The following is a 12,960-nucleotide window of genomic DNA, read 5'->3' on the forward strand; positions in this document are numbered from 1 at the left end:
ACTTCTCCTTTTTCATTTCTAATTCTATTGATTGGAGTCTTCTCCCTTTTTTTTCTTGATGAGTCTGGCTAATGGTTTATCAATTTTGTTTATCTTCTCAAAGAATGAGCTTTTAGTTTTATTGGTCTTTGCTATCGTTTCCTTCATTTATTTATGATCTGATCTTTATGATTTCTTTCCTTCTGCTAACCTTGGGGGTTTTTTGTTCTTCTTTCTCTAATTGCTTTAGGTGCAGGGTCAGGTTGTTTACTCGAGATGTTTCCTGTTTCTTAAGGTGGGATTGTATTGCTATATACTTCCCCCTTAGAACTGCTTTTGCTGCGTCCCATAGGTTTTTTTTTTTTTTTTAATTTATGGCTGTGTTGGGTCTTCGTGTCTGTGTGAGGGCTTTCTCTAGTTGTGGCAAGTGGGGGCCACTCCTCATCACGGTGCACGGACCTCTCACTATCGCGGCCTCTCGTTGCGGAGCACAGGCTCCAGACGCGCAGGCTCAGTAATTGTGGCTCACGGGGCCAGCTGCTCCGTGGCATGTGGGATCTTCCCAGACCAGGGCTCGAACCCGTGTGTCCGGCATTGGCAGGCGGACGCTCAACCACTGCGCCACCAGGGAAGCCCCTCCCATAGGTTTCGGGTCGTCGTGTCTCCATTGTCATTTGTTTCTAGGTATGTTTTTTATTTCCTCTTTGATTTCTTCAGTGATCACTTCATTATTGAGTAGTGTATTGTTTAGCCTCCATGTGTTTGTATTTTTTACAGATCTTTTCCTGTAATTGATGTCTAGTCTCATAGCATTGTGGTCGGAAAAGATACTTGATACTATTTCAATTTTCTTAAATTTACCAAGGCTTGATTTGTGACCCAAGATATGATCTATCCTGGAGAATGTTCCATGAGCACTTGAGAAAAATGTGTATTCTGTTGTTTTTGGATGGAATGTCCTATAAATATCAATTAAGTCCATCTTGTTTAATGTATCATTTAAAGCTTGTGTTTCCTTATTTATTTTCATTTCGGATGATCTGTCCATTGGTGAAAGTGGGGTGTTAAAGTCCCCTACTATGAGTGTGTTACTGTCGATTTCCCCTTTTATGGCTGTTAGTATTTGCCTTATGTATTGAGGTGCTCCTAGGTTGGGTGCATATTTACAATTGTTATATCTTCTTCTCGGATCGATCCCTTGATCATTATGTAGTGTCCTTCTTTGTCTCTTCTAATAGTCTTTATTTTAAAGTCTATTTTGTCTGATATGAGAATTGCTACTCCAGCTTTCTTTTGATTTCCATTTGCATGGAATATCTTTTTCCATCCCCTTACTTTCAATCTGTATGTGTCTCTATGTCTGAAGTGGGTCTCTTGTAGACAGCATATATATGGGTCTTGTTTTTGTATCCATTCAGCCAAACTGTGTCTTTTGGTGGGAGCATTTAGTCCATTTACATTTAAGGTAATTATTGATATGTATGTTCCTATTCCCATTTCCTTAATTGTTTTGGGTTCGTTATTGTAGGTCTTTTCCTTTTGTTGTGTTTCTTTCCTAGAGAAGTTCCTTTAGCATTTGTTGTAAAGCTGGGTTGGTGGTGCTGAACTCTCTCAGCTTTTGCTTGTCTGTAAACGTTTTAATTTCTCCATCAAATCTGAATGAGATCCTTGCTGGGTAGAGTAATCTTGGTTGCAGGTTTTTCCCCTTTATCACTTTAATTATGTCCTGCCACTCCCTTCTGGCTTGTAGAGTTTCTGCTGAGAGATCAGCTGTTAACCTGATGGGGATTCCCTTGTGTGTTATTTGTTGTTTTTCCCTTGCTGCTTTTAATATGATTTCTTTGTGTTTAATTTTTGACAGTTTAATTAATATGTGTCTTGGCGTATTTCTCCTTGGATTTATTCTGTATGGGACTCTCTGTGCCTCCTGGACTTGATTAACTATTTCCTTTCCCATATTAGGGAAGTTTTCAACTATAATCTCTTCAAATATTTTCTCAGTCCCTTTCTTTTTCTCTTCTTCTTCTGGAACCCCTATAATTCGAATGTTGGTGCGTTTAATGTTGTCCCAGAGGTCTCTGAGACTGTCCTCTGTTCTTTCCATTCTTTTTTCTTTATTTTGCGCTACATCAGTTATTTCCACTATTTTATCTTCCATGTCACTTATCTGATCTTCTGCCTCAGTTATTCTGCTACTGACCCCATCTAGAGTATTTTTCATTTCATTTATTGTGTTTTTAATCGATGCTTGATTCATCTTTAGTTTTTCTAGGTCCTTGTTAACTGTTTCTTGCATTTTGTCTATTCTATTTCCAAGATTTTGGATCTTGGAAATAGAATCTTGGATCATCTTTACTATCATTATTCTGAATTCTTTTTCAGGTAGACTGCCTATTACCTCTTCATTTGTTAGGTCTGGTAGGTTTTTATCTTGCTCCTTCACCTGCTGTGTGTTTTTCTATCTTCTCATTTTGCTTATCTTCCTGTGTTTGGGGTCTCCTTTTTGCAGGCTGCAGATTCGTAGTTCCCGTTGTTTTTGGTGTCTGTCCCCAGTGGCTAAGGTTGTTTCAGTAGGTTGTGTAGGCTTCCTGGTGGGGGTGACTAGCGCCTGTGTTCTGGTGGTTGAGGCTCGATCTTGTCTTTCTGGTGGACAGGTCCACGTCTGGTGGTGTGTTTTGGGGTGCCTGTGGCCTTATTATGTTTTTAGGCAGCCTCTCTGCTAATGGGTGGGGTTGTGTTCCTGTCTTGCTAGTTGCTTGGCATAGGGTGACCAGCACTGTAGCTTGCTGGTCGTTGACTGAAGCTGGGTGCTGGTGTTGAGATGTAGATCTCTGGGAGATTTTCACCGCTTGATATTATGTGGAGCTGTGAGGTCTCTTGTGGACCCGTGTCCTGAAGTTGGCTCTCCCACTTCAGAGGCACAGCACTGACTCCTGGCTGCAGCACCAAGAGCCTTTCATCTAGCCGGTTCAGAATAAAAGGGAGAAAATGTAGAAAGAAAGAATTAGTAGAAGAGAGAGAGAGAGAAAGAAACGAAGAAGGAAAGAAAGGAAGGAAGGAAGGAAGAAAGAACGAAAGGAGGGAGGGAGGGAGGAAGGAAGGAAAGAAAGAAAGAAAGAAAGGAGCGAGGGAGGAAGGAAAGAAAAAGAAAGAGTGAAAGGAAGAAGGGAGGGAGGGAGGAAGGAAAGAAAGAAAGAAAGACAGGAGGGAGAGAGGGAGGAAGGTAGGAAAGAAAGACAGAAAGAAAGGAGGGGTGGAGAGATGGAGGGAGGAAGGGAAGGTAGGAAAAAAAGAAAGAGAGAAGATAAAGTAAAATAAAATAAAGTATAAAATATAGTAGCGTTATTAAAAATAAGAGTAATTACTGAAAAAAAAAGAATGGATAGAACCCTGAGACCTATGGGGGAAGCAAAGCTATACAGAGAAAATCTCACACAGAAGCATACACATACACATTCACAAAAAGAGAACAGGCGAAAAAAATCGAAAACCTTGCTCTCAAAGTCCACCTCCTCAATTTGGGATAATTCGTTGTAAAAAGAGGAAAAGGGGGAAAAGTCTGAAATCTTGCTCTCAAAGTCCACCTCCTTAATTTGGGGTAATTCGTTGTAAAAAGAGGAAAAGGGGAAAAAATCTTAAATCTTGTCCTCAAAGTCCACCTCCTCAGTTTGGGATGATTCGCTGTCCATTCATGCACTCCACAGACGCAGGGCACATCAAATGGACCGTGGGGCTTTAATCCGCTGCCTCCTAGGCTGCACAGAGAGATTTCCCTGTCTCTGCTCTCATAGCTCCCGGGTCTCAGCCTTGGACCTGGCCCCGCCTCTGCGCATAGGTCGCCGGAGGGCGTCCGTTCTTCGCTCAGACGGGACGGGTTTAAAGGAGCCGCTGATTCGGGGGCTCTGGCTCACTCAGGCAGAGGGGAGGGAGGGCCGCGCAGTGTGGGGTGGGCCTGCGGCGGCAGAGGCCAGCGTGACGTTGCAGCAGCCCGAGGCGCTCCGTGCGCTTTCCCGGGGAAGCCGTCCCTGGATCCCGGGATCCCGGCAGTGGCGGGCTGCACAGGCTCCCCGGAAGCGGGGGTGGACAGTGACCTGCGATCGCACACAGGCCTTGTGGTGGCGGCAGCAGCAGCCCCAGCATCCCACGCCCGTCTCCGGGGTCCGCGCCTTTAGCCGCGGCTCGCACCCGTCTCTGGAGCTTCTTTTAAGCAGCGCTCTTAATGCCCTCTCCTCGCGCACCAGGAAACAAAAGGGAAGAAAAAGTCTCTTGCCTCTTCGGCAGCTCCAGACTTTTTCCCCGGACTCCCTCCGGGCTAGCCGTGGTGCACTAACCCCTTCAGGCTCTCTTCCTGCCACCAGCCCCAGTCCTCTCCCTGCACTCCGACTGAAACCCGATACCCGAGCCTCAGCTCCCAGCCCTGCCCGCCCCGGTGGCCGAGCAGATAAGCCTCTCGGGCTGGTGTGTGCCTGAGGGCACCGATCCTCTGCGGGAATCTCTCTGCTTTGCCCTCCACACCCCTGTTGCTGTGCTCTCCTCCGCTACTCCGAAGCTTTCCCCCTCCGCCACCTGCAGTCTGCGCCCGCGAAGGGGCTTCTAGTGTGTGGAAACCTTTCCTCCTTCACGGCTCCCTCCCACTGGTGCCGGTCCCATCCCTATCCTTTTGTCTGTGTTTATTCTTTTTCTTTTGTCCTACCCAGGTATGTGGGGAGTTTCTTGCCTTTTGGGGGGTCTGAGGTCTTCTGCCAGTGTTCAGTAGGTGTTCTGTAGGAGTTGTTCCACGTGTAGATGAATTTCTGATGTATCTGTGGGGAGGAAGGTGATCTCCGTGTCTTACTCTTCCGCCATCTTCCTCCGTCCCCCGCAATGTGGAGTTCTTTGCAATAGGGTCAGCAGGAATTCAAGGGTGGAATGAGGCATCCGTGACGCCATATAATTTATCATCCAAACCAAGACACTTCTTTTTTTCTTTTTCTTTTCCTTTGTGCTTCGTCTAATTTTCCTTGCTCATAGGGGGCCCAGAGCAGAGGCCTTGCCTCTGGCCCTCCTAGTGCAAAACAGCCGCGCGGGACACTGCATCTCAGACCCTCCGCGAAGCAGCGCTGCTCACGGAACTCGACATAGCTTTTTGACATCAGCTTTTACCTACTGATCTGCTTATACCTCCTAGTGAATTTAATGTCTTGCTTTAGCACTTTTTTTTCTTTTTTAAAAATGAAGGACATGTAAAAAAAACACTTTATTTTCAGGAGGCAGGTCTCTCTTTTGCATAGACATTGGGAGGGAGAAAAATAGACAAGAAGACATAGAAAATATTCTTACTAATTATCTGATGACAAATGAAATATTTTATTTATGGCTACGGATCTATTCCCAACTTCCTTAGAAATGCTTTGGTGTGAAAACAGTCACCAGCCGAGCAATATCTGAGCCTGAGCTCTAGGCAGTGACAATTTCAGAGACTAATGAAAGGAAAAGGATAAAAAACAGAAATGTTTTGTTTCTCTTGGGACTGACCAAATTGGAAATGGATTCCCTTGTCTCACAGACACACCCTTCTGAGAACAGAAATCCACAATATGTGAAGTCGCCACCCTCCCTAAGGTTGCCTAGACCAGGGACTTGACAGGCCCACTTCTGAACATTGTTTATCAAGCAGAGATCTTTAGAGGTAGAATTTGAATTGCCCTATAATTTTGAAATTTATCCTTTCATACTTAGGTTGAGTCCTTTTTGTTGAAAGGAGGAGATATTCATTGGGATGTTTCAAATGTAGAATAATGAAGTTTTAAGATTTCCACCGAAGACAATGGTGTAATATGTTTCCTAATTGTGTCCAGGACAGAATTTTTTTGATTATGCAATTGTTTTGCAATTCTCAGCCTCTGAAGTAAACATCTGGACAGGATTATAATACTCTCTGGGTAGAGAGTGTGTCCTTACTTGCTATTCACCAATGATGTGCTTTAGGTTCCCGGCTCAATAGCACTTCCTTCTCTGTTCTATAACCTTTATCTTTATGTAAAGATGACTCAGGAGAAATGATGCCCGGAGAACTTTAAAACTTTAGAATGTTTCACAGTCACTAATCTCCTCAATACTTGTTCTAACTGCCGATTCTCTGGCTCCATTACCAGTGATTCTGATTCTTAAGGTCTAGAAGGGTACAAGAAATTAGCATTTTTAACAGGCTTCCTGAGATAACTCTGGTCATGCAGTTTTCTCAGCACACTTTGAGAAACATGGCCCTAGTCCCTTGACCCATTCTGGATGGGCACTGTGTGCATCCACTTTGCACAGACACCTTCATTGAAGAACACACCACACTCTGGGCCAATTAATCTGATTTCTCTAATCATTAGTGTTCTAATCGTTCACTCTTCAAAGTGGCAAGATATTTCTCAGAAACCACTTTGGTTTTTGGAGAAGTGGAGTGACTCCATCAACAAGGATTTTGTTTTTGTAATTTGGGCAGAGAACAAAATTAACCTTTGGTTTCTGGTTTAGGGCAATAATTTAGTCCAAAAAGGAAAGCCATTAAAATATTCATTGTATCATTTTGTTTCTGTACAAACCCTATTTGTGTTTGTACTTATATTTTTAGTAATTGAGATTTTTGATGAGTGTCATTGTTCAAAGTCCCAATGTCCAAGCTGGGAAGAGGTGTTGCAGGGGAAGAAAGGGAAGGAGTGAGAGTGGGTGTGGGGGTTATTCAAGACATTTTATTTTGGGGACACCTGCCAATATTGCTGACATCAACTCAAGCATTCCACGAACAAGCGGTTCTTGACATTTTGGGGGGAGTCATGAACTCTCCTGGGGATCTGATTAAAGATCTAAATCTCCTCAACAGGAACATGTATGTAGACACACTTACAAAAATTTTCAAACAGTTGTAAGTATGTCATGGGTCCCCCTCTCCCAAAGCTTATCTAGAATTAGAACTTGTGTTCTGAGAGGATTGCCCCATGACCCTTCCTTTAGGGGAATCTTTTTGCTCCTACCACAGGCATTCTTACATTAGTCCTTATTAGTTCTATAAATAAGGATCACCTGGGGGTAACTGTTTAGTGTGTAGATGTCTGGCCTCCACCCTCAGATATTGATTCATCAGGTCTGGGGTCCAGCCCAAGACACTGAAGTTATTTTTCAAGCCTCAGATGATACTGATGCAGGTAACAAACGATCACAATTTGAGAAATTGTCACAATTGAGAAACTGGGCAGTGACTCAGAAAGAGGTGGCTCAACTAGTACAAAAGTATAGAAAAAACAATCAGACTACTTCCCTCTAACAGAGAGAAGCCTAGTTGAAAAGAGTGGGGCTGGCTTTTCCCATACCAGACCCTACTCTCTATGTGCCCTTCTGTTCATCTTGGCTATCCTAGGACATTGTAGTCATTTTTTCCAATGAAAATTGCACATAATGCCCATTTTAACTTCATATTTTCTGTATAAAATATTGAGAATGGGAATGGGTAGGCATAAAGACTTTTCTCTCACCCCAAACTCTTACAAGAGGGGCCTTTGGACACATTCTTTCTCTTAAAAGGGACTTCCTTGTCTCTGTGTTCATGGAGCTATACTGCTTGCAACTCAAAGGAGATACAGGCGTGTTGAATAGAAAGGCTGTAGAGACTCTTCCTCACCAGCCTGTAAATGTTTCCAGACAGTGACTTGGCTGGATATTTTGAAACAGTGCAGAAGACCTGTAGTTTGGCAGCAGCCACTGGTGAGCAATTTTCAACATTTGTTGAGAGTTACGCTTGTGCCAGTGGATAAGAGTACTATAGAAGGAAACAAAAGAAGTTTAGATCCTGTCCTGCCTTAGAGGGCAGGCTCATCATTTGCCTCACTGATGTATCAAAATAGCGGTCAGAATACAATACAAATCCATCCACCCCACTCTGATCAAACAGGACACATAGCTGAAAATTCTATCAAAATAGCTAAATATCAAATTTTAATTTTTCCTTTCAGAGAACAAATGCATGCTGTTTCTATGGCATTGACCTCAGGTAACTTTCACAACCCAGGCTTGTCAAACTCCCCTCTTTCATCCCTCGCTGTAAATAAAGATTGCTTTCAGGTCGTGTGAGCAGTAATGAGAGAAAAGATTGGCACTTGTGCTCTGATGCAAGAGGACATCTCAGTGGCTCTTCTGAAGGCAAAAGAAAAAAAAAGTCTGATGAGTCTTTTACTGTTGACTCAGTGAGATGGTTCCCTTGGCAACTAACATGGGAGGTGATAGAGCTGGAAGAGCTGAGCACTCCTATTCAACTTCGCCCACAGCTGATTAAAAGGTTTTCAGACAACAGTGTTGATGGCACAACAGTGTTGAATGCAATGGTAGGGAGAAGTAGGGGTAGCAGGTTGGGGAAGCAGGACACCTGCTTAAGTATCATCAAAGTCTAAGTGAAACAAAGCATAGAGGAGGCACTGTTTCATTAACATTCAAATCAGTTAGATTCAATCAGATCTAATTATTGTATGTTGCTGTTTGTCTCCTAAGTGATCCTTGCGATGCAAAGAACAGAACATTCTTGATTAGAAAACAACGAACACATATTTTATTAAACACCTAATGAGAGTTGCACTGTGGTAGGCCATGGTGCTTCAAAGAACAAAAAAGACAGTGGGGGTTTTGAAAAACTTGGGTAATATGAGCTTCCAGTGGAAGTGGTATGTGAGAGACTGTAACACTCTCGGCTTGGCATTGGAAAACTTGAACTCATGACTGGCTTCTCATGAATATGTTTCTGAGGGAAAAAAAAACAATTAAGTGTAGATGTTCTGTGAGGTACTAACAGAGTAGAGATGGAAATGCTCAGATGCCTCCATTCCCTCTGTGTCTATGATAGCCATGAGAATTTGAACATGAACTTTCTTCTTGCTTTTCCAGAACTCTTTCCATAAACTTAGCACACAAATCTAGGTAAAGCTGTCAATTCAAATTCACATTCCACCTTGTCCCTTGATTGGAGGCATTGGCTACACTCAACTTCATCCTTGAAAATATGCACCAACAATCCATTGTTGGGTTTCTGCTTAGAAATAGGAATTTAGTGAGTTAAATATGAGTTTTCTGTGTATAAAGACAGAACCCATTAAAGTGTACTCATTTTTGATGGAATTTAATGTCATATCTGTGAAGTCATAATAACCTAGAGAAATAAACTGAATGGTTAAAGATTTATGTGCAGCAATACTCATCACAATAGTGTGATTTATAATATTGTAAACTTGAACATGATATACATGTCCAACTCTACAAAATTGGGTAAATAAATTATGACCCCTCCATTATAGCTATTGAAAATCACGTTTGCAAATATCAAAGGATACAGAAACATGCTCAATATTATACATACTGTAGAGTGAAAAAAAAGCAGATTGTAAAATAGTATAAAAATAGAAAATAAATGATATATTTACTCATAACAACCTGGAAGGACATGCCATTTAAAATTTTATTTAATAGTAATTATCTCTAAGTAGTAGGATTAGGATAAATTCTGCTTTCCATTTCATGTGTCTAAGATTTCAAAATATTTGACAATAAGCATGTGCTATATTTGCCCATTTTAAAAATTGAGTTGTTTTCTTATTAATGAGTTCTTTATATATCCTGACTCAAGTCTTCTATCAAATACGTGTTTTGCAAATATTTCCTCCCAGTTGATTCATTTTCATTTTCTTAGTATTGTATTTTAAAGAGCAAAAGTTTTTAATTTCAGTGAAGTACAATTTCTGACTTTCTTTTTTTTTTTTTGGATTATGCTTTGAGTGTTATATCTAGGAAACCAAACATATAGTGGAAGGGTATCCTATTGTGCTAATTTTAGCAAAAAGCCTCCAAATCAACAACTTATTCTTAAATTTTCTTAAACTTATGTTCATAATTTTTTGTCATAGTTCAAGCTAAAGTTTTATAAAGCCCTTTTAAAAAATAATTTAACAAATAATTTTGATTCCCTTTTGAAAGTGAATTCACTTAAAGTGTTTTTTTTTTTTTAAAGAACCAATCCTTGGATAATGAGGACTCTCTGTACAGAGAGAGAACCTAATGAAGCGTCTTCATGAGGAAGACGGCAGTCATCACCAAAATGGAGATTTTCTCTGCCTTCCTGGCATCAGTTCCAGGCCCTTCTCTCTCACAACATTAACCTTAGCCTCACCATTTAGAGATACTTGCCATTAACAGGGAGCTCTCGACCCCTCCCTAACATAACATGAAAACCTATATTTTTGATTTAGTCTATTTGAAGTGAAAGGGCAACATTTAATAGCCTTTTAAAGCACTTGGAAAGAGTGTAGTTGAGAATTCACCAACATTTAAAAACAGTCCTGGAGAATTATGGACTGGTTTATCCTTCTTTAGTAGATTAATGATGTTCTAAAAGCATTAGGGGTACTTCCCTGGTGATCCAGTGGCTAAGAATCCACCTTCCAATGCAGGGGACTCGGGTTCAGTCCCTGGTCAGGGAACTAAGATCCCACATGCCATGGGGTAACTAAGCCCGAGCGCTGCAACTACTGAGTCCGTGCACTCTGGAGCCTTCGCGCCACAACTAGAGAGAAGCCCTCGCACCACAACTAGAGAGAAGCCCTCGCCCCCACAACTAGAGAAGTCCACACACTGAAACAAAAAGCCCGTGCACCACAGTGAAGATCCCATGTGCCACAACTAAGACCCGATGCAGCCAAATAAATAAATAAATAAAAATATTAAAAAATAAAATAAGTATTAAGGCCATTTCCTAAAGTGCCTCAGATTTCTCAACACTCTAAGGCATTTGGCTCTGGAATTCTGGTGTTGACAGGAAGCTCATCACTCCATCTGCTTTCCCCACCACCCTCCATGATGAAAAATTAAGACTGGTTTTGATTTTTTTGGAAGAGAAAGCAAAATCAGTGCTAGAACAGAAAACATTGCTGGGCTCCACCCCCTTTCTACTGATGATAAAAGGGAAAGCCTAGCAAAAGAAAAATTCACATATTCCACAAAGACAAGGTAACATGGCCACTGGAATGCTGTACATAGCACAAAATGGCTCTGAAATGTGGCTTGGTTGGATCTTAGGACAGTGTCAGTAAAACAGAGAGGATGCTGTAGACATCTCAAACTGCATAAAACAAAGTTAAAGTTATAAAAACCACCACTTTTAAATTTCATTGCATACTTATTGTTTCCTAGATAATAACAATTTAGTCAAACAGTAAGGTTACAGTTTCTGTAACCTTTAACCAGTTTACAGGTACTGGTTAAAGCAAGTACTTGTTTTACTTTTCTCCACCTCTTTATTTGGAAAATGTTCAAACTCACCAAAATGTTGGAAGAATAGTGCAATGAACATTCAAATGCACTTGTTTAGATACAGAAGTTTGCCACATTTGCACTCTCTCTTTCCCCTCCTCTTACTCATTCTCTCTCCAAACTACTTGAAAGTAAGTTGCACACAGCATAACCCATCATCCCTAAAATTTTAACATGACCTCATTAAGATTAAGGGCATTTAGGGAATTCCATGGCAATCCAGTGGTAGTCAGGACTCGTTGCTTTCACTGCCAGGCCTTGGGTTTGATCCCTGGTCGGGGAGACTAAGATCCCCACGCATCAGAGGGCAGCCAAAAATAAAAAAATAAAAAAGATTAAGGGCATTTTAAAAAGAGCCACAGTTCCATTTTACCTCTAGGTTTTTTTTTTTTTCCCCCTCAAAGATTCAACCCAGGTGCAAAAATTACATTTAGGTGTTTTTGCCTTTTAAATTTCCTTTAATTTAGAATAGTCTTCCTGCTTTTTGATTTTGCTTTTTATGATATTGACTTAAGAAAAAAGAATGCAGACCAGTTGCCTTGCAGAATGTCCAACATTATGAATTTGTCTAATTGTGCTCTCGTGCTTAGATTCAGGTTAAACATTTCTGGCAAGATTAATATATAGGAGATATTGTGTACTTAATGCATCACAGCAGAGGACATATAATTCCAGGTTGAACTACTACTATTAATGCTAAGTTAATTACTTGGTTAAGGTGGTGACAATTTGCATTCTTTATTTATAGTTCCCCTTTCTACTTAATAAGTAATCTATAAGTGATATTTTGCAACTATGTGAATATTCTTTTTCCCTACAATCCCACATCCCAATTTTAGCATTCATTGATGATATTTACCTAAATAAGTTATTACACTGGAGATGGCAAAACAGCTAATCTTATCTGTTAACTGGAATTTTTCTCAAAAGAAGAACTACCCCTCCCTCCAATTCTTGCTCCTTTTGAGTATCACAATGGACTTATTATTTTAAAATTTAATTTATTATAATGTATCACTATCTTTATACTTTTCAGTGCTCCAACTATATCAAATTTAGTCAAGAGGAAACCTTTAAGTATGTTCCTCTGTCCTTTTGATATGACCCCATTAGTGTTTGAGTACTTCTTTTTAGTAGAGTGCCATTTTTCCTGGGCTACTCTAATGGATGGAGCTAAGAAATATACTTTTAAAATGAATTCATGTTGATATTTCCAATTCAAATTTAACATTACATAATTTTTTCTTAGCTCTTTAAATGCTATATTTATATTTTCCTTTTCTCTCATAGTGAAAATCTTGATCCCTTATAATAATATATTCACTTATTCATCATCTTATATTGTAAATTCAGCAGTTTAAGAATTAAAATATTATTACAACTAACAATAAACCAGTTAGGTGAAGTTTAACATTTCTTTGCAGCTCTCTTTCTTCTTAGAATTGATCCCACTAGGATTTTTTAGTTAAAACACTGTTTCCACATCGGATGAATGGGTAAAGAAGATGTGGCACATATATACAATGGAATATTACTCAGCCATAAAAAGAAATGAAATTGAGCTATTTGTAATGAGGTGGATGGACCTAGAGTCTGTCATACAGAGTGAAGTAAGTCAGAAAGAGAAAGACAAATACTGTATGCTGACACATATATATGGAATTTAAG

The 12,960-nt window shown here is 40.5% G+C and overlaps 1 protein-coding gene across 4 annotated transcripts in view; it reads left to right on the top strand.

Annotated features, from left to right (window-relative positions):
• FBXO4 (F-box protein 4) overlaps positions 1-12,960 on the top strand; it is a 371,317-nt gene that overhangs the window by 172,616 nt on the left and 185,741 nt on the right. The window lies entirely within an intron of this gene.

Source organism: Mesoplodon bidens (assembly GCF_964165515.1).
Source record: "Mesoplodon bidens genome assembly, chromosome: 4".
Taxonomy (NCBI): domain Eukaryota; kingdom Metazoa; phylum Chordata; class Mammalia; order Artiodactyla; family Ziphiidae; genus Mesoplodon; species Mesoplodon bidens.